This window comes from Erythrolamprus reginae, chromosome Z, assembly GCF_031021105.1.
Source record: "Erythrolamprus reginae isolate rEryReg1 chromosome Z, rEryReg1.hap1, whole genome shotgun sequence".
NCBI classification, from domain to species: domain Eukaryota; kingdom Metazoa; phylum Chordata; class Lepidosauria; order Squamata; family Dipsadidae; genus Erythrolamprus; species Erythrolamprus reginae.
Window position 1 is genome coordinate 44784555 of NC_091963.1, and position 22332 is coordinate 44806886.

The 22332-nt window shown below is 38.1% G+C and overlaps 1 long non-coding RNA gene across 1 annotated transcript; it reads right to left on the reverse strand.

Moving 5' to 3' along the window:
• Window positions 1-4099: 4099 nt before the first annotated feature.
• LOC139154446 (uncharacterized) lies at window positions 4100-11805 on the reverse strand. The gene is made up of 3 exons (XR_011556908.1): window positions 10860-11805; window positions 8858-8981; window positions 4100-4718 (listed from the first exon to the last, which is right to left on the reverse strand). It is a non-coding gene; the product is annotated as an uncharacterized lncRNA (long non-coding RNA).
• Window positions 11806-22332: the final 10527 nt, after the last annotated feature.

Here is a 22332-nt window from a genome sequence, read left to right on the forward strand (position 1 = left end):
GGCGGGGTTTCGCCTTGCTTTCTTCCAGTAATCGCATCAATTATTTGGCACGCCATTCGACTTCTCCTGGCCAGCGAAGCGAGATCTGGGTAGTCAGAATTCCTCGGGCGGCTCTTCACTCCCCCGCAGAAATACAGAGCATAATGCATGGTTCTTGGTCATTACTCTACACAAAATTGTTTTTATTTTGATTACTGACTTTTTATTTATTTATGTATTTATTTTACTTATTTACTTATTTATTTATTTATTTATTCCAATACACAATAATCTACAATGAAGCTTATAGAGCAGTGGTTCTCAACCTAGGGGTCGGGACCTCTTTGGGGGTCAAACGACCATATCACAGGGGTTGCCTAAGTCCCTGGGAAAAGACAAATTTCCCCTGGTGTTAGGCACTAAAGCTTCTCTTCTGGTGTCTTGGAATATATTTTTACAATCCGACCATTCAGGCCTTTACAGTGGGGGTGTCCCTCTGACCTTCCTGCCAATCAGCTTAAAGCTCCGTTGGGAGAATTAGTGCTAGACTTATGTTTGGGGGTCACCACAACAAGAGGAACTGTATTAAGGGGTTGCAGAATTAGAAAGGTTGAGAACCACTGTTATAGTTATATACCTCTGGAACCGCCTGCTACCGCACGAATCTCAGCGACCGATAAGGTCCCACAGAGTTGGCCTTCTCCGGGTCCCATCGACTAAACAATGTCGTTTGGCGGGCCCCAGGGGAAGAGCCTTCTCTGTGGCGGCCCCGGCCCTCTGTAACCAACTCCCCCCGGAGCTTAGAATTGCCCCCACCCTCCCTGTCTTTCGTAAACTACTCAAGACTCATTTATACCGCCAGGCATGGGGGAGGTGAGATATTCCTTCCCCCTAGACCATTACAAGTTATGCATAGTATGTCTGTGTGTATGTTTGGTTTTATAATAAGGGTTTTTAGTTGTTTTATTATTGGATTGTCACATGCTGTTTTTATCATTGTTGTTAGCCGCCCCGAGTCTACGGAGAGGGGCGGCATACAAATCCAACAAATAATAATAATAATAATAATAATAATAATAATAATTATTATTATTATTATTATTATTATAGAGATATAGTAGAGAAGATATAGGAGAGACTATAGGACGGGACGGAAGGCACTCTAGTGCGCTTATGTACTCCTCTTTTTCCCCATATAAAACAACGCTTATGGAAATTGAGTTTGCACATATAACTCAAGGTAGCAAACATACTTCATACTCCTGTCACCTATTTCGCAAAACAACCCTGTAAGGTGAGTTGACTAAGTAACACTAATACTCCGCAGTCTGCATTGGTTGCCGATCAGTTTCAGGTCACAATTCAAAGTGTTGGTTATGACCTATAAAGCCCTTCATGGCATCGGACTAGAATATCTCCGGGACTGCCTTCTGCCTCACAAATCCCAGCAACCAATTAGGTCCCAGAGTGGGCCTTCTCCAGGTTCCATCGACTAAACAATGTTGTTTGGCGGGACCCAGGGGAAGAGCCTTCTCTGTGGCGGCCCCAACTCTCTGGAACCAACTCCCCCCAGAGATCAGAATTGCCCCCACCCTCCTCGCCTTTCATAAGCTCCTTAAAACCCACCTCTGTCATCAGGCATGGGGGAACTGAGATAACTTCCCCAGGCCTATATTGTTTATGTATGGTATGTTGTGTGCATGTTTTTTAAATTATGGGTTTTTAGTTTTAATTATTAGATTTGTATTGTATATTGTTTTTCTACTACTGCTGTGAGCCGCCCCGAGTCTACGGAGAGGGGCTGCATACAAATTTAATAAATAAAATAAACAGGGACTGGCTCAAAATCACCTGGTTAGCTTGCATGCCTAAAATTGTAGAGATGTCCTCAGAGTTTTAGACAGGTGTAAAGCATATATGAAAGGAATGTAACTTTGTGTGGATTCTTTTAAAATCCTTTTACAGACTGCTGCTCCAATGCCCCTGTTTCCAATCACTGTCCTCCTACCTTCATGTCAGACAGGTGGATAATGAACCGTAAGATTTGGAGGCTTCCCCTGGATACTGATTGAATCTGGGAGAAACTTTTTCTTTTAGTATGAATTTATTATTTTATTTTATTTATTTATTTTGTCCAATACACAATACACATTGAACAGAACAGACATGTAGTAATATATGTAAAGAAAAGGATAGAAGAAAAGATATAAAAATAGAGGAGAAGATATATGAAAGGAAGAAAAGATATATGAGATAAAGGAGAGACCATTGGACAGGGAACGAAAGGCACCCTGGTGCACTTATGTATGTACTTATTGTGAAGATGTATTGACAAATTACTAATAGATTAGGGCAGGTCTTCTCAAATAGTGGTGTATGCCCCGGGAGGGGGGGTACAGAGCAATGCCAGGGGTCATGTGTGACCCTGAGGACCCTCTAAATCAGGGGTAGGCAAAGTTGGCTCTTCTATGACATTTGGACTTCAACTCCCAGAATTCCTGAGCTAGCATGATTGGCTCAGGAATTCTGGGAGTTGAAATCCACAAGTCATAGAAGAGCCAATTTTGCCTACCCCTTGCTCTAGATCGATTCCCTGGACAGGAGTGTTTTCCCAGTTGCCCACTGTTCCAAGCCCAGAACAGAAGGCGGCCAGGCGGGGTGAGGTGGCTTTGTGGGCTCTTATTGCTCTTGGCGGGTGCTGCAGTAGCCATGAATGATGTGGTGAACCTGCTGCTGGACAAGAAGGAGCATTTTCTGCAGCTGGGTGAAAGCTTTTAACAGCACCCTAAAGCCTCCTTCCACACCATTCACTGTGAGTGCCCCACAAAGGTGGAGCTTATAGGCCACGCCGACGACCCCGGATTATGAGCTTGATTAAACTGGCCTGGACCCGTGTCAAAAGAGAGCCCTAACCACAGTAGCCTATGCCTGCCTAACTGAAAACTGGCTCCACTGAGTTCAGTGCGACTGATTCCCAGGCAAGTGGGTAGAGCAGCCTTCCTCAGCCAATAGTTTTCTTGCAACTTATAACAATAACCCACCTCTGTTGTCAGGCATGGGGGAACTGAGATATTCCCTTTCCCCTTGGCTTATAAAATTTATGCATGGTATGTCTGTATGTATGATTGATCTCTTAAATTAGGTTTTTTTAAATTAATTTAGATATTAGATTTGTTTATATTGTCTTATTATTGTTGTTAGCCGCCCCGAGTCTACGGAGAGGGGCAGCATACAAATCTAATAAATAAATAAATAAATAAACAAATAAACAAACAAATAAATAAATAAATAAATAAATAGACAAATAAACAAACAAACAAACAAACAAACAAATATGATAGCAATGTTCCGAAATCTAAGAGACTGCCACAAAGAAGAGGGGGTCCAGCTGTTCTCCAAAGCATCTGAAGGCAGGACAAGAATGGGTAAAAACTAACCAAGGAGAGAACTACCTAGAACCCTAGGAGAAATTTCCTGCCAGGACAGTTGATCAGCCTTGTCTTTAGAGACGTTGTGAGTGCTCCAACACTTGACATTTTAAAGAAGAAACTGGACAGTCATTTGTTGAAACGATATAGGATTTCCTGCTTGAGCAAGGGGGTTGGACATTAGAAGACTTCCAAGGACCTTTCCAATTCAGTTATTCTGTTATGATGCGTTGTAGTCTAGTAGTATATCAAGAATACATATTTATTCAGGGGATTCTTATAAGATATCTCCCATCAAGCTAGTTAAACATGGATTTGATGGCATAACAAATAATATGTAGCTAGTTCAAAATAAAATACAAAGAGAGTTTTTCATTCAGTTTAATGATGTCACAGGATTTAATTCTAGGCCTTGTGCTGTTCCACATCTTTAGACTTGGATAAAAAAATATAGCATAAATGCTTTTCAAATTTGCATTATCAAGTCATCATTCACAGTTGACTCAAAATTGGGTGCACATATAAAGGTTAAGGCATCAGGCTATAAACTGGAGTACCACCTTGAGAATAGAATAGAATAGGAATAGAATATAATTCTTTATTGGCCAAGTGTGATTGGACACACAAGAATTTGTCTTTGGTGTATATGCTCTCAGTTTACATAAAATAAAAGATACATTTTTCAAGAATCATGAGGTACAACAACACTTTATTATTGTCATAAGCAATAAATGACAAATAAGCAATCAGGAAGAAACAATATTAATATAAATTGTAAGGATACAAGCAACATTACAATCATATAGTCATAAGTGGGAGGAAATGGGTGATTGGAACGATGAAAAGACTATATTAATAATGCAGCCAGTGAATAGTTTGACAGTGGTGAGGGAATTATTTGTTTAGCAGAATGATGGCATTTGGAAAAAAAACCCTTGTTCTTGTGTCTAGTTGTCTTGGTGTACAGTGCACTGTAGTGACGTTTTAAGTGTAGGAGTTGGAACAGATTATGTCCAGGATGCAAGGGGTCAGTAAACATTTTCACGACTTCTTTTTGACTGTGTGGTATACAGGTCCTCAATGGAAGGCAGGTTGGCAGTAATTGTTTTTTTCTGCAGTTCTGATTATTCTCTAAGTCTGTGTCTGTCTTGTGGGGTTGCAGAACCAAACCAGACAGTTATAGAGGTGCAGATGACAGACTCAACGATTCCTCTGTAGAACTGTATCAGCAGCTCCTTGGGCAGTTTGAGCTCCTGAATTGGCGCAGAAAGAACATTCTTTCAGTGGTAACTTGGGCCAATCATTTTCAGCCTAAGCAGTAACCAATAGGAAACAAGAATAGAAAAACATGAGCAAAACATCTAAAATAAAGTTCTGTATTGTACCAGAGAGAAAATCATGGAATAATAAATTAAACATGACTCATAATTCTAGCCTTGCTTTAGGCATGAAAATTGGGAGGGTGACCTTGGATTATAGTGAGTCTCTCTCTCTCTCAGCCACCCACCACACACAATTGTTATGAGAAAAATAGGAAGTGGGAAGAACATAGATGAGTTACTTATAAACAATAATTGGAATAGAAATATAAATAAATAAATAAATGATTGAACTTTAGTTAAATTTTTCCTAACAGAAAGAACAGATTGATAGTAGTGGGCTCCTTTGCACTAAATATAATCAAGGAGAGATAGACAGGGATGTTTAATTTCAGTTTCAGTGGGGTTGTCTGCTGGGCAAGGTCCAAAAAATCAGGATAATGGATGCAATCAAAGCTTAACCTATTCTTATGTGTGTTGCACACAAAATACATGATAAAATGGGTGGAATACCATCCCGGTGACCTTTTTAACAACATTCTTCAGATATCCCTGAATTGCCAACAATGGCTAAATTAAAGATCTTACGACAAAAAAGTCACTGAATAAATTTATGTACAATTGGTACTTTTATACCATTATGATATATAAAAGCTATACTTTATGTTATGTTACACCAATACAATATAAAATATAAGGAATTGAAATATGTCGCATGAATTATATGATTGTCAAAAAAATGTAAACGTTTTTTTTTTCTTTTTCGGGGGAAATAAACACTATATTATAATATTAATCTAAGAATTAAACGTGTTTCTTATATCCTTGCAAGAAGTAAGAAATCATTTTTTAATATATTTTTATTTTCTTCTCTTTTTTTACATGTTTCTGTACCTCTATTTTTTATCCTTCTTGTTCTTCTTCATCTTTTCTTCTGAGTGTGAATTTATGTTATTTTTTAAGTGTACAGTTTGTAAAATTTAACAAAATTAATATGACACAGGATACCCCTGAATTTCAGCCTTAAGCAGAGGCTGGATTTGATCTAAATAACCCTGTTAACATAACTCTATGATTATGCCGCAACTTAAAAAATCCAATTCTACATTCTGTTTCAACTTTTTAAACGGTTAATTATTTGGTTTGGTTTATATTAAGGCCTCCTTTCTCATATATTCCTTTCTAACATTCTAATGCACATTAGATGCTGTGGTTCAGATTTGATGGAATAGGATGAACAGTTAGTACACCCTTTTCATCTGAAATTCCATTTTGAAAAATTCTTTATGCTGATCCATTGGAGAATATTTCCCTGGTTTCTGCAAAATAATTCCATTCTTGTATTTTTTATGAAACATATTTTTAGTTATTGTTTTTATATTACACATATGCTTATGTTTTATAAGGTATATAAGGAGCCCTGTATCTTTTATATAAAAGATACAAAATATATCTTTTTATATAAAAAGATGTCTTTGACACTCCTTAGACTTCATGCTCAGCAATAAGTGGATGTAAAATTATTTCTTGTTTTCAATATATGTTTTATTTGTAGTTTTCCTTTAACAGCCATACTCATTTTGTGGACAGTGTATTTACTGGGTCATTATATTTTTATGCAATGCCAGCAATAATAACACAATTAAATATATATAATCCTAATCTTCCAACTTCTAATCTTAACATGTACATTATAATTATAATAAATGCTTTCATAATTTTATAAATTATTTCTGTATGTTTTGCCTTCATCTCTTTTTTGTTCCTCACTGTATTTCAAATTATAAATTAATAATTATAAGTTGTAAATAGAATACTTGATGTCCAATTCAAACTGCTTAATCTAGTAGAATAAAGTATATTTTTGGAAGCCTTAAAAAATGTTAATGTGCAATGTTTTTAGTATACAGTTTTAAAGAATGGAATGAAATGTGGAAAACATGTGGACAATATATTCCCTGAAAAAATAGTGTTCAGAACATGAGCTGAATGTAAACCTAAGCATAGTTTTTACTCCAAAGTGCTGAAGATGAGTGGGATGGTTGATGAACAACAGGGACACAAGAACAATCAAACCGACTGGCTTAATTATTGCTAATTTCACGGCATTTTCACAATGTCTTTTTATAGCCTTGCTTGGGGAGATGGAATTTCACTGCAGCAAATGGACTCTGACCTAAGCCACAAAACAAAAGCTTTTAAAAAACAGCATTTTTGACCATGTAGAAGTAAAAGTGTTCAACTAGCAATACAAATTAATTAAGCTTCAATACAGAGTTTAATCAGAATAGAAATAAATATCCCGCTCCAAACTCAGGAGAATCAGTTTACCTCAGGACAAATGAAGCCTAAGCTGTATAGAACTTAACAGATCACCACCAGGTTTTTTATTTGGGCCTGGAAACTTACCCAATAAAAGGTTGTCTCTTATGGTATCATGTGTAAGTACAGTGGTACCTCATCATACGAACTTAATTGGTTCCAGGCGGAGGTTCGTAATGTGAAAAGTTCGTAAGATGAAACAATGTTTCCCATAGGAATCAATGTAAAAGCAAATAATGCGTGCAAATCCTTCAGGAAAATTCCAAACTTTAGAAGGGAGGCGAACAGAGGGCAGGGAGGAGCAGCTAAAGGGGGCAGGTGGAAGAAGCAAGGCTAGGCTAAAGGGTGAGTGGGAAGGAAGAAAGGCAAGGGGGGCGCCCCTCCCTTTTCTTTCTTCAAAAGACACCGTTTGAGTGCCTTTGCAAGCATGCAAAATCTTTACTCCAGCAAGCTGCCCCTCCCTTTTCTTTCTTAAAAAGACACCGTTTGAGTGCCTTTGCAAGCATGCAAAATCTTTACTCCTCCAAGCTGCCCCTCCCTTTTCTTTCTTCAAAAGACACCATTTGAGTGCCTTTGCAAGCATGCAAAATCTTTACTCCTCCAAGCTGCCTCTCCCTTTTCTTTCTTAAAAAGACACAGTTTCGGTGCCTTTGCAAGCATGCAAAATCTTTACTCCTCCAAGCTGCCCCTCCCTTTTCTTTCTTCAAAAGACACCATTTGAGTGCCTTTGCAAGCATGCAAAATCTTTACTCCTCCAAGCTGCCTCTCCCTTTTCTTTCTTCAAAAGACACCGTTTGAGTGCCTTTGCAAGCATGCAAAATCTTTACTCCTCCAAGCTGCCCCTCCCTTTTCTTTCTTAAAAAGACACCGTTTGAGTGCCTTTGCAAGCATGCAAAATCTTTACTCCTCCAAGCTGCCCCTCCCTTTTCTTTCTTCAAAAAAGGGGGGGGGGAAAGAAACCCCTTCATCCCAGCAGCACCTGCTTGGGTTCGTAAGGTGAAAATAGTTCGGAAGAAGAGGCAAAAAAATCTTAAACACCGGGTTCGTATCTTGAAAAGTTCATTAGAAGAGGCGTTCGTAAGATGAGGTACCACTGTATATCAATAGGAGGCTGTCAGGAAATCCAGATGTGTGATCGTCACAAAATGAAGACAGTTGTAGTATAGTGGAATAAATAAAATGGACAATAGTCTGCAAAGTTTATAACCAATTTCAAGTGGCTCCTTCTTATGAGAAAATTGAAGACAGGAAGATTTGGAGAAGTACAGTGATAGAAGAGTTGCTTAGCGCTTCTGCTTCTGACCATTTTTATTTTAGTTTTTTTGAGTTGTTTTGTTTGAGGTTTCCTTCCTTCCTTTCTGAAAAATGATCATTTAAATGGTGAGATTTTACCAACCTGGCTTAGTTGTTCTAGAAATTATAATACTGTAAGAAAGAGGTTCAAAATAGGTTTAGATATGATAGAAAGGTTGTTTGGGGTGTGGGATGTAAAAGTAGACTGATGCCACCCTCTTCTAATCCTTAGGGGTGCTGAAGACAATTCTTTAGTTTGCATACCCTGTCTGGGAAGGGATATAGGTGCACACCTTTCCAGAAGATGCCCAGCTAGATGAAGAAACAGTCTGGTTTTACATACCGTACTTTGCATGTATTATGTGGCAAAATTTAGATCTTTTAATGACTACAGGTTACTATGTGAATTTTACAAATCAGCAAGAATTACCAGGGCTCCATGGACAGCCAGGCCTGGGAACACAACCAGATATTCAGAGATATAAAGAACATTTGAAGGATGAAAAACATTTGTACCTTGGGAAGGTAATATTGCATAGGATGACTCTATGACAGAGAAGGTATACTTCCTTGGTTCTTACAAATGACAATCTTTAACTGATGACAGCCTGAGCACACCATCTCTTCTGTTTGATCATACCTGAAAGGCAGAAATTATTAGACACAAGGACTCCTTCAAATAACCAGGCTCTATGGCATGAAGGGCTTTATAGGATGACAACCAACAACCTAAATTGCAATTGAAAGCCAACCGGTAACAGTGCAGTTCACCAAGCAGAAGTTACATGATGGATGACATGCCCACTACAGGTTGAACTGATGCATTTGGAATGACTGTAGCTACCACATCTTTTTTAATGACAGTCCAGGTAGAGTGCCTTATCAGTGCATGAATAACCATCTAAATAGGTTTCTTTGTTGGTGTTGTAATTCAGCCTGAGACTCCTCAGGGACCGGCTGGAGCTCTGCCAGATCCATGCCCAGAGGAGGAGGACAGTGACCAGGAGGGGGAGGACCAGGCAGACAGGGGAGAGGAACGTCAGGAGGAGGAGGAGGGAGAGCAGCCTGAGACCCCCGGGGGGGGCCTCTCCCCAGCTAGTAGCCTGGATTCATTGGATGAAGACGCACAGGCTATAATAGACATGCGGCAGAGACGTGCAGCTCAAAGAAGGGGCCAATTAGAAAGATATTTCCATCCCTGAATTGGCAACAGCTGGGTTTGGGCGTGGTTCTCCTCAGCAGGGTTGAAAAGGCAGGCCCGCCCTTACAGTCTCGTGGAGAGTTATCAACTGGGAGTCCTGTGACCTTGCTTTGATTCTTGGCGTCTCTGATCTTGGCTTGTGGCCTAGAAGTCTGGAAGACTTGGGGGAGGCGTGGGTTTTATTATCTCCAGAGTTGTTTTTGCCACCAAGAATCCTGTTTTATTGCCTGGCCTTCATGAAACCTCTGTGAAACTGCATCGTGTTCCTGTCTGTAAGAACAGTTTTTGTTACCTGTGTTTGCTTTCCAGTATATAAACTGCCTTTGCTTTTTACCAGTGTGTCTGGCTACTCTTTTTGGTTGGTGTTGGCGTCTGGGGGGACCCAGACAGAACAATTGGTCAGTTAAACAATGGAATTAGTGAACTAGATGAACCTATGGACAAAAGTCCTCCTTTCTACAGCTTTCTGCCATACTTCAACAGTATCTGAAAATGTAGGAGGGAAGTGCAATCCCTCCCAGGTCAATAAGTAAAAACCATCCCAAATCAAGATATTTGAAACAGTTCCACTCCCACTCCCACTCAATGTGGTCAGAATTAAGCTTGAGACTTGTTTTTTCCTGTCTAGACCTGAACAATTTGCAGACATTGGGACAGGACATTTTTACCTTTGCATTCAGGAATGAAATATACAATTCAACATCACCACTGGTGCTACCAGTTCTAAGAATCAGTCCGAACCAGAAGCCAACTCACCACTGACTGTAACATTACATTGCAAGTTACAAAAACTAAAACATCAACAACATAACTTGAAAGTAGACCTATACATGGTCTTATATAAAATCCTTTGTTTCCTTTTCTGAAATATTCACCTATAGTCATAAAAATAGAAGCAGATATATCTTCTTTGTGGCAGCTCCATCTGGATAGGCCATTAGAAATAATATTGTAAGTGATTTGTGCCAGAATCTAAGAGATTCAATTTGATGTTCTTAACAAGAAAAGGGCAGAGAGACCTTCTAACACATTTCTGCCACTAACACAGTATGTGGGGAGGAAAACAAAGAAGCTAAGAGAAAGTGAAAACTAATCCACACTAAAATCTATTCCACTTCAAATAACACACTTACAAAGGAATAGGCTGTCCACTAACCAGAACAGAAGAGCTGAATTTGTACTTCTGGCAGTGTTATCAACCCTCACTGAAAGACATCATTGGATAATATCTTGAGAAAATATCATATTTGTGCACATACTCTACCTGCAAATGAGATTCACAGAACAGCATGTCCTGTTAATTATGATGCTACTTACTGCCAGGAATGGAAGCAGCTTCTTTATGTACTTCTTTCCTTCCTCTTTCCCCTCTCAAGAAAACGACATAATAGAGCAATAATGTAGTAGCTGGAAAGAAGAAGTCACTTATGAACAAGAAATACTGTATAAGCTCCTTAGAAAAAAATTGTAATTGTAATTAATCAAAGATGCATATAAATCAGCAGGTAATCTGGCTGTTAAAAATAAATAAATACAAATAATTGAAAGCTAATTTTTTTCTGCTATAAGATTATTTCTTACCAAATTTTCCTTCTCATTCCATACTAAAACAATAACCCAGTTGTAACTGGAAGATTTTAGCCAACAAAGAAATAATAGAAATAGAACAGGAAGCATAGCAAAATTAATAAGGAGAATATGGTTAAGGTTCTAGAGGCTATATGTAGACAGAAGTAGATAGAAGAAACATTACAACTTGGGATACAATAACTCATTAATTTAAAGCTAGCAAGGAGATAAAGGACAAAGAGGAGAAATAAAGTATCTATTTTCTGTGTGGAGGAAGGTAATGGGGAATTGTTCCAACACCGGAACCAATGTTCCATAGTAATAGTCAATTATTATTGCTAGCTCAGAATGAATTTAATGAATATACAGCAGTAAAGAGCTCCCCTCCCCCATGGAATACAGTGATCTAGCAGAGAAGATGATATGAAATTTTAAAAGCATTATAAGCTTTTATTGTTTCTTTTTTTGTTTGTTTTTTACATCCCCAGAGGTCTCTTACACCACATCTTGAAATCCAATATTTTACAGGCAAAAATCAATGGGACAATTTTTGACTATTTTTAGATGGGAAGTATCTTACTACAATTTGACCCTATGACACTATTTCATGAAATGGGAGAGAGGAATCCAACTTTACCTTATCCCTCCAGTCTTTGTAAAACATCATTTCTGTGAGTTACTAATCTACTATTCCAGTTCTTTGCAAAAAGAAAAAAAATGATTTTTTTAGCCACTCCCCATGATGATTTCTGGCTTCTGAAACTTTACCTGGTATAGATTAAGTGCTGCATGTTAGTAGCCAGTCAGCATATTGACCATTTAATTAATTCAGCTTTCCCAACTGCCGTTCTTTTTATATGTTGGTTTTCAAGTCTCACCAGTCCTTTGAATTAATCAATTCTCATTATTCACATTCAATTCTGCAATCCAAAAGAACTGAAAGGTACCAGAAAGATAAAATATAATCAGGTCATGTTTCACAAGTCAGTGTGAAAACAATTTCAGCAAATAACTAGATTCCTGGCACTTTCTCACCATGGTTTTAAATACAAAGGAAGGATATTGGCACAGTCCCCAAGGGTCTGAAACAATTTACAATGGTAAAATCCTGAACTAAATATCGTAAACATTTTGGGGTTCCTTATAAGACTGAAAATTCCCGACAGGTGTTTGAGGTATATAGAATCCATCTGGGAATTATGGTGTAAACCGGCAGTTTATTATTTTATTTCAATTATGAATAATTTCTTCTGTTGTACTTGGCTTATCTTGGAGTTCCCCAAGCAACACACCAGCTTAACAATGCTATACCTTTTCTGCATTTTTTAAACTTTTCATTGCCATTTCTTCATAACATTTGTCATCTCTTTGTTCCTCTTTTTATGCTAAATAAAATTAAGATTTTATGAAATTCCATGTAGCTGATTCAGGAAATCTTTTGCTGTCGTGATAAACAGCTTGCCTTCAGAAATTCTGAGTACTCCATCCCTGGAGGTTTTAAGAAGAGATTAGACAGCCATTTGTCCAGAGTTGTTACAGTTTTCTGCTTGACCAGGGGCTTGGACTATATAAGCCCTCCAATTTCTTTTCCAACTCTGATATTCTGTTATTCTTTAACACTCTAAAACAGTGGTTCTCACCCTGGGTGTTGGGACCCCTTTGGGGGTCAAACAAACATTTCACAGGGGTCACCTAAGACCATGGGAAAAGACAAATTTTCCATGTTGTTAAGAACTGAAGATTCTATTCTGGTGCCTTGGAACATATTTTTACAATCCGACCAATCAGGTGTTTACAATCCGACCAATTAGTGGGAGTGTCCCTCTGACCAGCCTGCCAATCAGTATAAAACTCTATTGGGAGAATTGGTGCTACACTTTTGGTTGGGGGTCACTACAACATGAAGAACTATATTAAGGGGTCACAGCATTAGAAAGGTTGAGAATCACTGCTCTAAAGCATAGTGACAAAAACATTTCATAATGAAGTAGTGTTTTGTCAAATGTTTTGTATTAGACAACTTTCATCATACATTTTTTTAAAAACCCATCAATACTCAGGATTCCATAATTTCCCATATGGTCAGAGGACAGGAATTCAAAATGTTTGCAGCAGTAATTTATAATTTAGATTATAAATTACTGCTGCAAACATTTTGAATTCCTGTCCTCTGGCCATATGGGAAATTATGGAGTCCTGAGTATTGATGTTTTTTTAAAAAAATATATCATGAATCTCTAGAATTGTATAAGGCCTTGGAATTAGAAACTGTGTCCAAACTAGTTTAACTTGATGAAAGAAAAATTATTTAAAGATAGGTAGATAATAAAAATCATACAATGTACATCATTTAAATAATTTTCAAATTAAACCAAATTTAGCTGTCCCTAACTATTGGAGAGCAATGTTACTTTCTTAGCCATGTCTTTAATGCAAAATACCTCCCCACTGCAGAAAACTTTACACAGGATTTATGACTTTGCAAACCTGATGTTATAAAGCTTGGTCACACAGAAAAATATTGTCCATCCTAACCTGTCCTCACTAATAGTTTGCCACTGTTCTAGATGCAAACCTGATCTGTCAGGGATCTATAGTTCATCCATCCCTGATCAATTGACTTTCCTTCAATCTTGCCAAGCATTTTTCTCTTTTAGTTTGCATCACATGTCTGAATTCTGCTAGCTAATGATCACCTCAAGGGAACAGTCAATCTTTATTTCTTCTAGTACCAACTGCTTGATAATGTTTGAAGTCCATTATGTAACTATTGCCAAAACTAAAATGCAAAGAAATTTCTTCCCTGTCTCATTTTTTTTCTCAGGGAACAGCTTCCACTGGCATATATTATATTAATGCTGGAAAAACCATTTATCTATTGCAATCTTTGTCTTAATTTGTTTTATATTAGTTTTTCTTTAAATAAAATATTTACGTTATTTTCTATCATAGTGTCTGGTACATATTGACCACATCATTAAAATTTTACAAATGGATTCAAATGTACTTTCTAAAAGATTATGATCGATCTCATTTCATCTTTAACAGGACATAATTATACTCTATTTCACTATTTTCACTGTAAATTGTAGTTCAAAGGACCATTATGTGATCTACATTTTTTTCTTTTTCTTTCCTCCCTCCCTCCCTTTTTTCTGCCTGCTGAGCTTGACTCTCAGTTTATTTTTTTATAGGAAATCTATTACTTCAGAGGATACAAGGTGTTATACAAAGCAAAACCATTTGAGTTTTTGATTGAAACCCTGAACAGGAGAAGGAAATTCTTTCACCCCAGACCCCATTCACAGCAGGAAATTTATTTATTTTTTGAATTGCCAAATGGAAGTCTTTACATAAGAAAAGGCAATACAGGCTAGAAAAGTTCATAGCAACATAGAAACAATCTAAATAAATTAGATATTTTTAGTCTAAGTTTAAATGCTATTTGTGCATTTAGTCCTTTTTCTAGTTATACAATATAGAACAGTTGGAAGTTAAAACCCATTCCTCTCCTAGAAAAACGTAATATTTTAGGATATACAGTGATACCTCGCCTTACAAATGCCTCGTCATACAAACTTTTCGAGATACAAACCAGGGGTTTAAGAATTTTTTGCCTCTTCTTACAAACTCTTTTCACCTTACAAACCCACCGCCGCCGCTGGGATGCCCCGCCTCCAGACTTCCGTTGCCAGCGAAGCACCCGTTTTTTCACTGCTGGGATTCCTCTGAGGCTCCCCTCCATGAGAAACCCCACCTCTGGACTTCTGTGTTTTTGTGATGATGCAGGGGAATCCCAGCAGTGCAAAAACGGGTGCTTTGCTGGCAACGGAAGTCCAGAGGTGGGGTTTCCCAGTGAAGGGAGCATCAGTGAAATCGCAGCATCGCAAAAACATCAAAGTCCTCAAAACCCCACCTCCGGACCTCTGTGTTTTTGTGATGCTGTGATCAGGGGAATCCCAGCAGCGCAAAAACGGGCGCTTCAGCTGGCAAAAGGGGTGAATTTTGGGCTTGCACGCATTAATCGCTTTTCCATTGATTCCTATGGGAAACATTGTTTCGTCTTACAAACTTTTCACCTTAAGAACCTCGTCCCGGAACCAATTAAGTTTGTAAGACAAGGTATCACTGTACTAAAAAGGCAGAACATTTCCCCTAAAAGAGAAGTAAAACTCAGAGAAGCAGAAACTCAGGACCCTTGCCCCATCTTTGTCAACGGGCCAATAAATCCTGTCTGTTTTACATAACAAAGATCTAGCCTCTTCAGGCAGAGGCATCTAGCAAACAGAAATTCAGCAATGTCACCTGAAAAGATTACATCAACCAAGTCTGGGACACAGGCAAAAGCCTAGCTAAGACCCCCGCCTCTAGGGAGTGTAACAGCCAATGGGATACATGTCTTATACATGAACAGGAAACTCAAGATGGGGTCCAACAGAGTGTAAAGAAACTCAGGGACTCTCAGCAGCACTCTTTTTTTTTCTTCAACGTCATTGAGGCATTTTCCTCAGGACCTCAAACCATGTGGTCCTACTGTCCATCATTAAATCATCTTTCCAAGCACTCTCCATGTTTCCAATGTCTTTTTCCTCACTTGGAACTGAACCCAGAATGACATTTCTTCCAACAGAACCTTGCCTAAGTATTTTTCTTCCAACAGAACCTTGCCTAAGTATTTTTCTATGAGAGTTATTTTGCAAATTAGTTGTACCCAGCCACGCGTTGCTGTGGCTCAGTCTGATTAAGTGAAAAAGAAAGAAATGAAAAAGTGCATGTTTAAATTTTTGAACCCTCTGCTCAATTTATTCACAATAACAGAATTTGAAGTGGCCTTGGATGTTCTAGTCCAAACCCCTGCTCAATTATATCATAGAGTTTAAAGGGATTAACATAAGAGACCAGGGTGACATTTGTACTCTCTCCCTCCCTGTCCCCAACGGTTTAAGAGACTGGCCCAACCCATCTTCCAAAATACGATAAGACCGGTCTATCTCGGAGGGTTCTTGGTTCAATCCAAGCTGACATTTGTACATCTCTTTCTCTCTCTGCCACCCTGCTCCCCCCGTGTGGTACATACTCCTGATCAGTTTGTGGATGATGAAGATATTGAGGACTCAGATTCACATAGTGTTTATGAAATAGTGGGGGGGCCGGGGTTACAGGTAGTAGAACAGGTGGGAGGCCAGCCACAGGATGGGGCTATGAGTTCAGGATCTAGTGAGGGAGAATCAGATGCTCGCTGGGTTAATCCTAAATTCAGAAGAATTCAGAAACGTAGAGAGCAAAGGTCTGGAAGAAGATATTAAGGAGAGGAATGGGTTAAATATTGTAGTGAGGTAATTGGCACATCAGGGGGCTAGTGGAGAAGGGTGGAGTTTCAACATTGATGAAAGGAAATATGGAGGTGTTTTCACCACGCTAAAGTAAGCCAAAGTATTTTGTATTGTATTTAGTCATTGCTGCTGTCTTTTTTAAAGCTATGTATTTAGGAAATAAATCTTGTCTAAGTGAAGCAGGAAAAGGAATGTGAGAAATGCGGCTAGAAGAGAGATAACAGACTGATTGATGTCTGGAATGTGTTGAAGTACAAAAGAGCAGAGAAATAAACGGAGTTACTTTATTCATGAAACGATGCATTTAATGAGAGTTATTTGTAATTACTGAACTTCTACCAGAAACCAGAACATCCTGGTTTAACATACTGGCCCGACCCATCTGCCAAAATATGGTAAGACCGGCCTATCTCTCAGGGTTCTTGATTCCACCCAAGCTTGGGTGGTAAACTCCATGGTTTGCAGCCAAACCTGGTTCCCTTATTTTCTGAGGATACTTTCCTGTGGCAATTGATCAGCATGGCAGTTGATCAGCAGCCTGTGGCAGTTGATCAGCTTGGCAGTCAATCAAAACATGCCTGCTATGTTTGCCACCAGTCTCCATGCAAAACAACTACTTGTCTTTTCACCAGCCAATCAAAAAGCATCACCTATGTTTTCACCAGGGAATTCTATGTTTTTGGCCAATTTTTATATGTCACAGGTGTGATATCTATATAACATAGGTATATCATACGGACTGTGTTCTAATGGAATGCTGTATCCAAATTTCAAAGCAATCAGTGAAGTACTTTTTGAGATTAGCCCCACCTAACGAAGATACATCTCCATTTTTATTAATATAGATAACAAGCAGTCCTAAATAAGTTGCTAAATAACAATGGGTTTGGTTGATTAATTTCTAGACCTAAGCAAAAAGTTCTTTTATTGGATGGAAGAGAAAGTTGCCAATTGTTGATTTTCTAAAATTTGCCTTTTCTGAAGAACTAATTGTGAATAGAAAAACAAAATCTTTCTTGATTAAGTACTTTATCTTATATCATTCGTCTAATAGAAATGTTTTGTAACATTGCATTTTGCAATACTTTCTGAAATTTCATTACTGATTTGTAGGGTTTTATTGGGATGGTATATCTCATTTACAACTACTGTTTTTGCACAGTCTCACGTTATTGCTGTCATTTCTCATTTGAAAACTATATTCATTGTATAACTTTGGCATTATTCTCTCTCAGTGAGCATTTTATCATATCACTTCTCTTTTTCACTATAACATTCTATTGCTTGAGGAATATTAACAAGATCACAGATCTAGTCCGCACATTATTACTATATTCCAAAAATCATCTCTTTTCATTACCAATTCCCTTGAAGGGATAGAGTATTAAAAAAATTAAAAGAAATCTTAGATATTTCTTGAGTTTAATGAAAATATTATTAAAACCTGAGTCAGGCAGCAAAAGTCTACAGTTTGATCTAAATAATACGCTCTGTGACACAGTTACATTTTCCAAATAAAAAATGGAAGCTAAAGAATTAAATGAAATTAAAAGCTAAAGAATGATACATTTAACACAATCGGACTCACACATTTGATTATCTTTGACTATATTATTATTATTATTATTATTATTATTATTATATTATTATTATTATTATTATTATTATTATTATTTATTAGACTTGTATGCTGCCCCTCTCCTGGGACCTGGGGCAGCTCACAAAATATTACTTCTTTTTTGAAATCCAAAGATTATTTTCTGAAAACACAATATTCACAATACAGTAATAGGAATCAAGGGCAACTCTAATTATATTAGATTAAAACAAAAGGCGAGCGAGCGGGTGCTGGGGGGGGCTTCTCGCCCTCCCGCCAGCAAGAGGAGACCCAGGGAAGCCGCCTAGCAGCTGATCTGCCCGGCGCCATCTACGCATGCGTGCCCATAGAAAAAAAGGGCGCGCATGCGCAGATGGTGTTTGTACTTCCGGGTTTAAAAATCGCCATATAGCCGTTTCGCAATGGTCGGGATCGCAATACCCGGGGGATCACTGTATATATGTACTGGAATAAATTGAGACTAAATTTATAAAATAAAAACATCTCAGAACCTATTGCATTTTATTTCCTCATTTTGTAATTTATTTCGTCATTTTCAGACTATAGTAAACTCTTGATTCTTTTCCCTTTAAAATTTGTTCTTCGTAATGAGGGAAGGAGCATGAGACAGTGGTGGTAGCAGTGCAGGAATGATGGCAATGTGGGGAGGGCAGTGGAAGTCCTATTGATTCGGCCTCCACAACTAACCTTAGGAAAATTAAATGCCCATCCTGACCTAGACTCATAATTCCTGCTTGAGGGACAGTTGGCAGATGTGATTATAAGTACTGTACTTTGCTTTATAAGTACTGTACAGTTTTAAATTGGACATCAGCTGTGTACAGATAAAAGGATCAAGGGAATCTACTCATGACCACTCTGTACTAATATCTGCCACTTGGCAGATGTTTCTGAAATGTAATCTACATGGGGCTGCCCTTGAAGATTATCTAGAAGCAGTACTGGCTATGATGTGTGCATGCATAGGAACATACAGTATATCTCTGCTCCTGAATTGCATTGGTTACCAGTTTGTAGATCAAATTCAAGGTGCTGTATTTAATCTTTACAGTGCTACATGACATGGGGCCGGTTATTGGAAAGGACTGGATTTTCCTTATGATCTACCTACTCCCACATCTTCAGATCCAGGAGAAAGGAGATAACAGGCCCTATTGGCTAAGAAACTTTGGTGGCTGGTAGGTGGTGGGATTCTTTCAGCTATGACCCCACTTTATGGAACATTTTTCTGTTTAATTTGACACTAGCTTCCTTTTTAACTTACCAGAAGTACCTGAAGATCTGATTGTGATTGTGTTTTCAGTTTTGAGGACCCAGGAGACCCATTGAGATGACTCTAATATGATTAACATCTGGCTATTCACCTAATCCTCTTATTTGGTTTTAGTACTGTGCTTTAGAATTTTGAAGTTTTAAATATTCGTAACATTAATATTAGTTTGCATGCTGTAATTGTTTTTAACTTTGTTGTTAAAAATCACTTGTGACAAATGATAAATATGATAACTAAATAAATAAACAAGGAAGATAAACAATTGGCAGGGGTGGCCAAAAGAAATGTTACACAGATTCATCCAATTCCTAATTATATTCATTCTGATGAGAAAGCCCTTCAGTCAGTCAATTGTGCTCTAATTATCTCACAAATGTAGTGAGCCCTACATAGAGCTGCCATTAAAGATAAACTAGTCCAGATTGCAGTGAAATGGATGGTTATGGGCATGCTGCAATTTGCCTATGTGTTAAAATTGCTCTGCAAGTTGCATTCATTACCAGTCAACTTCTGAATGCAATTCAGAATACAGGTTGCTGCCTACAAAGCCTTTCAATAAATAAGGTTGATTATTTGAGGGACTGAATATTTCCAACAGGCTCTGTTCATCTGTGACATCAGGCACAGTAAGCGGGACTTCAGATCTTTTTGATTAAACAATATCATCTTCCAGGCCTTAGGAAGCATGCCTTCTCTATTACAGCACCTGCCCTTGGAACAGACTCCCCTCCACTCCCTATAAGATATTTTATTTTTGTTCAGGAAAGTTTTTGCCTTCTGGATAGATATGATTTCTTTATTTTTTATTTTATTTTTTGTGCAAATTGCCAAGAATTGGCGTTGAATAGCATCAAAATTGTTTAACTGCATAAGCAAACAACAAATGAAAGCCAATGAAGCCAGAGAAACATCAGAAAAGCTGCCTTTCTCTGATTTAAGTTAGAATTTGTATTTATCTTGAATTTGAAATTACTATAATCTTCTAAGATCCATCACTTAAAAAAATTTATTGACAGTTATAAGTTATAAAGAAATCAAACTGAACATTCCTCCACAAGCCTTTATTATATATTTTCTTTTCCATATGATTGTCAATATTTCATGGATCCTGAGCATCCTCTGATTGAATTTTGGTTTTTTCGGGGAAAGGGATGAGAGCACCATCTTTCAGCTGGGGCGAGGAGGGCGTTTGCCCAGGTTCGCCTGGTGCACCAGATCCGGCCTGATTTGGACCGGGAGTCACTGCTCACAGTCACTCATGCCCTCATCACCTCGAGGTTCAACTACTGCACGCTCTCTACATGGGGCTACCTTTGAAGAGTGTTCGGAAACTTCAGATCATGCAGAACACGGCCGCGAGAGCTATCGTGGGGCTTCCAACATCTGCCCATGTTTCACCAACACTCCACAGCCTGCACTGGCTGCCAATCAGTTTCTGGTCACAATTCAAAGTGTTGGTTATGACCTATAAAGCCCTACATGGCATTGGACCAGAATATCTCCGAGACCGCCTCCTGCCGCACGAATCCCAGCGGCCGATTAGGTCCCAAAGAGTTGGCCTTCTCCAGGTCCCATCGACCAAACAATGGTAAAATGCTGAAGACTCACCTTTGTCACCAGGCGTGGGGATAATTACCATCTTTCCTGGTTTTTTATTATGATTAGGTTGAATGTGTATGGCTGCATAGTTAGGGGTTTTATTATGTTATTAATGCCTTTTAAATGGATTTAATTTTTCATTATTATTAGATTTGTAATATATTGTATTACTGTTTTGCTGTGAGCCGCCCCGAGTCTTTGGAGAGGGGCGGCGTACAAATCTAATAAACTATAAACTATAAACTAAACTATAAGTGATAAACCATAGAAATCATGATAGACATCAATCTGTTTTATGGCAACTGTCCAAGACTAAGCAGAATTAATAGAATTGCCTGTGAGAGTTAATAAAACCTGCTGAATAATTGTGTTCCTCATGCATTCCTATAAATGAGTGCAGACTCATATATTCTCAGTGCTTGGAATTACTTTAGTCGTTACTAAATAAGAGACAAGAAATCTCATTCTCGGAACCAACTCATAAAACATCACATACAGAATGTCAAATCCTAATTTTATTGTATAATTTAGCAGTCTCACCAACAGTGTGCATTTTAATATAGCTTTTATCTATATATATAAAAGCAAAAACCATTCCCGAAATCTATTAATCATGAAATCTCAGAACTGTAAAGCCTACAAACTTGAAATTTGCCATGTATGTTCCTCTTGCCTTGTAAGTGGTCACTAAGAAAGGATTTTTCAAAATGACCATCAGATCATTAGTATTTCTTATACAGTATTATGTTAACACACTAATGCTAAGGAGTTAGACATTCTACTCCCCCTCCCCATCTGAAAAGAACTCTGGTTCAACTGCTAGTTGCCTTATATTAACATGCTCTGATGCCACCCCTTTGCTAAATTGAGCATGGCCATGGCCAGCACGTGATTCATCTGGCCTGTGGGCCTGGACATTCGTCTCCCCCTCTCCACATGAAAAGAACTCTGTTCCAATTGCCAGTTACCTTATATTAACACGCTTTGATCCTAAGGAATTAGATATTGTATTCTAAATAGTTTCAAGCTTTAAGTATCAATGTATCAAGCCCGATCATAACTTCTCATTACTTTTCAAGCTTTAACTGTCAATTTATTAAGCCTGATCACAGTGTCATAGCAAAACACGGGTTCCAGCTACTAGTTTGTGATATTTCTGTCTGCAAATTTTCAGTACGAAGCATGAAAATAAATGAAGCATAAAGTTTAATGCAGATTAAGCCTTGCTCATCAGAAAATTCTGCTCTGCTAGAATTGGAAAATATTTTCCCTCTAGACTTCACTAAGATTATTTGACGTTTTGTTCCCAGTCAATCCAGTGAAGTGAATATGAACAAGAATAAAATAGGCAGAGAAATTAGATTTTGGATCAGTTCCTCTTTCTCAACCCATTTCATC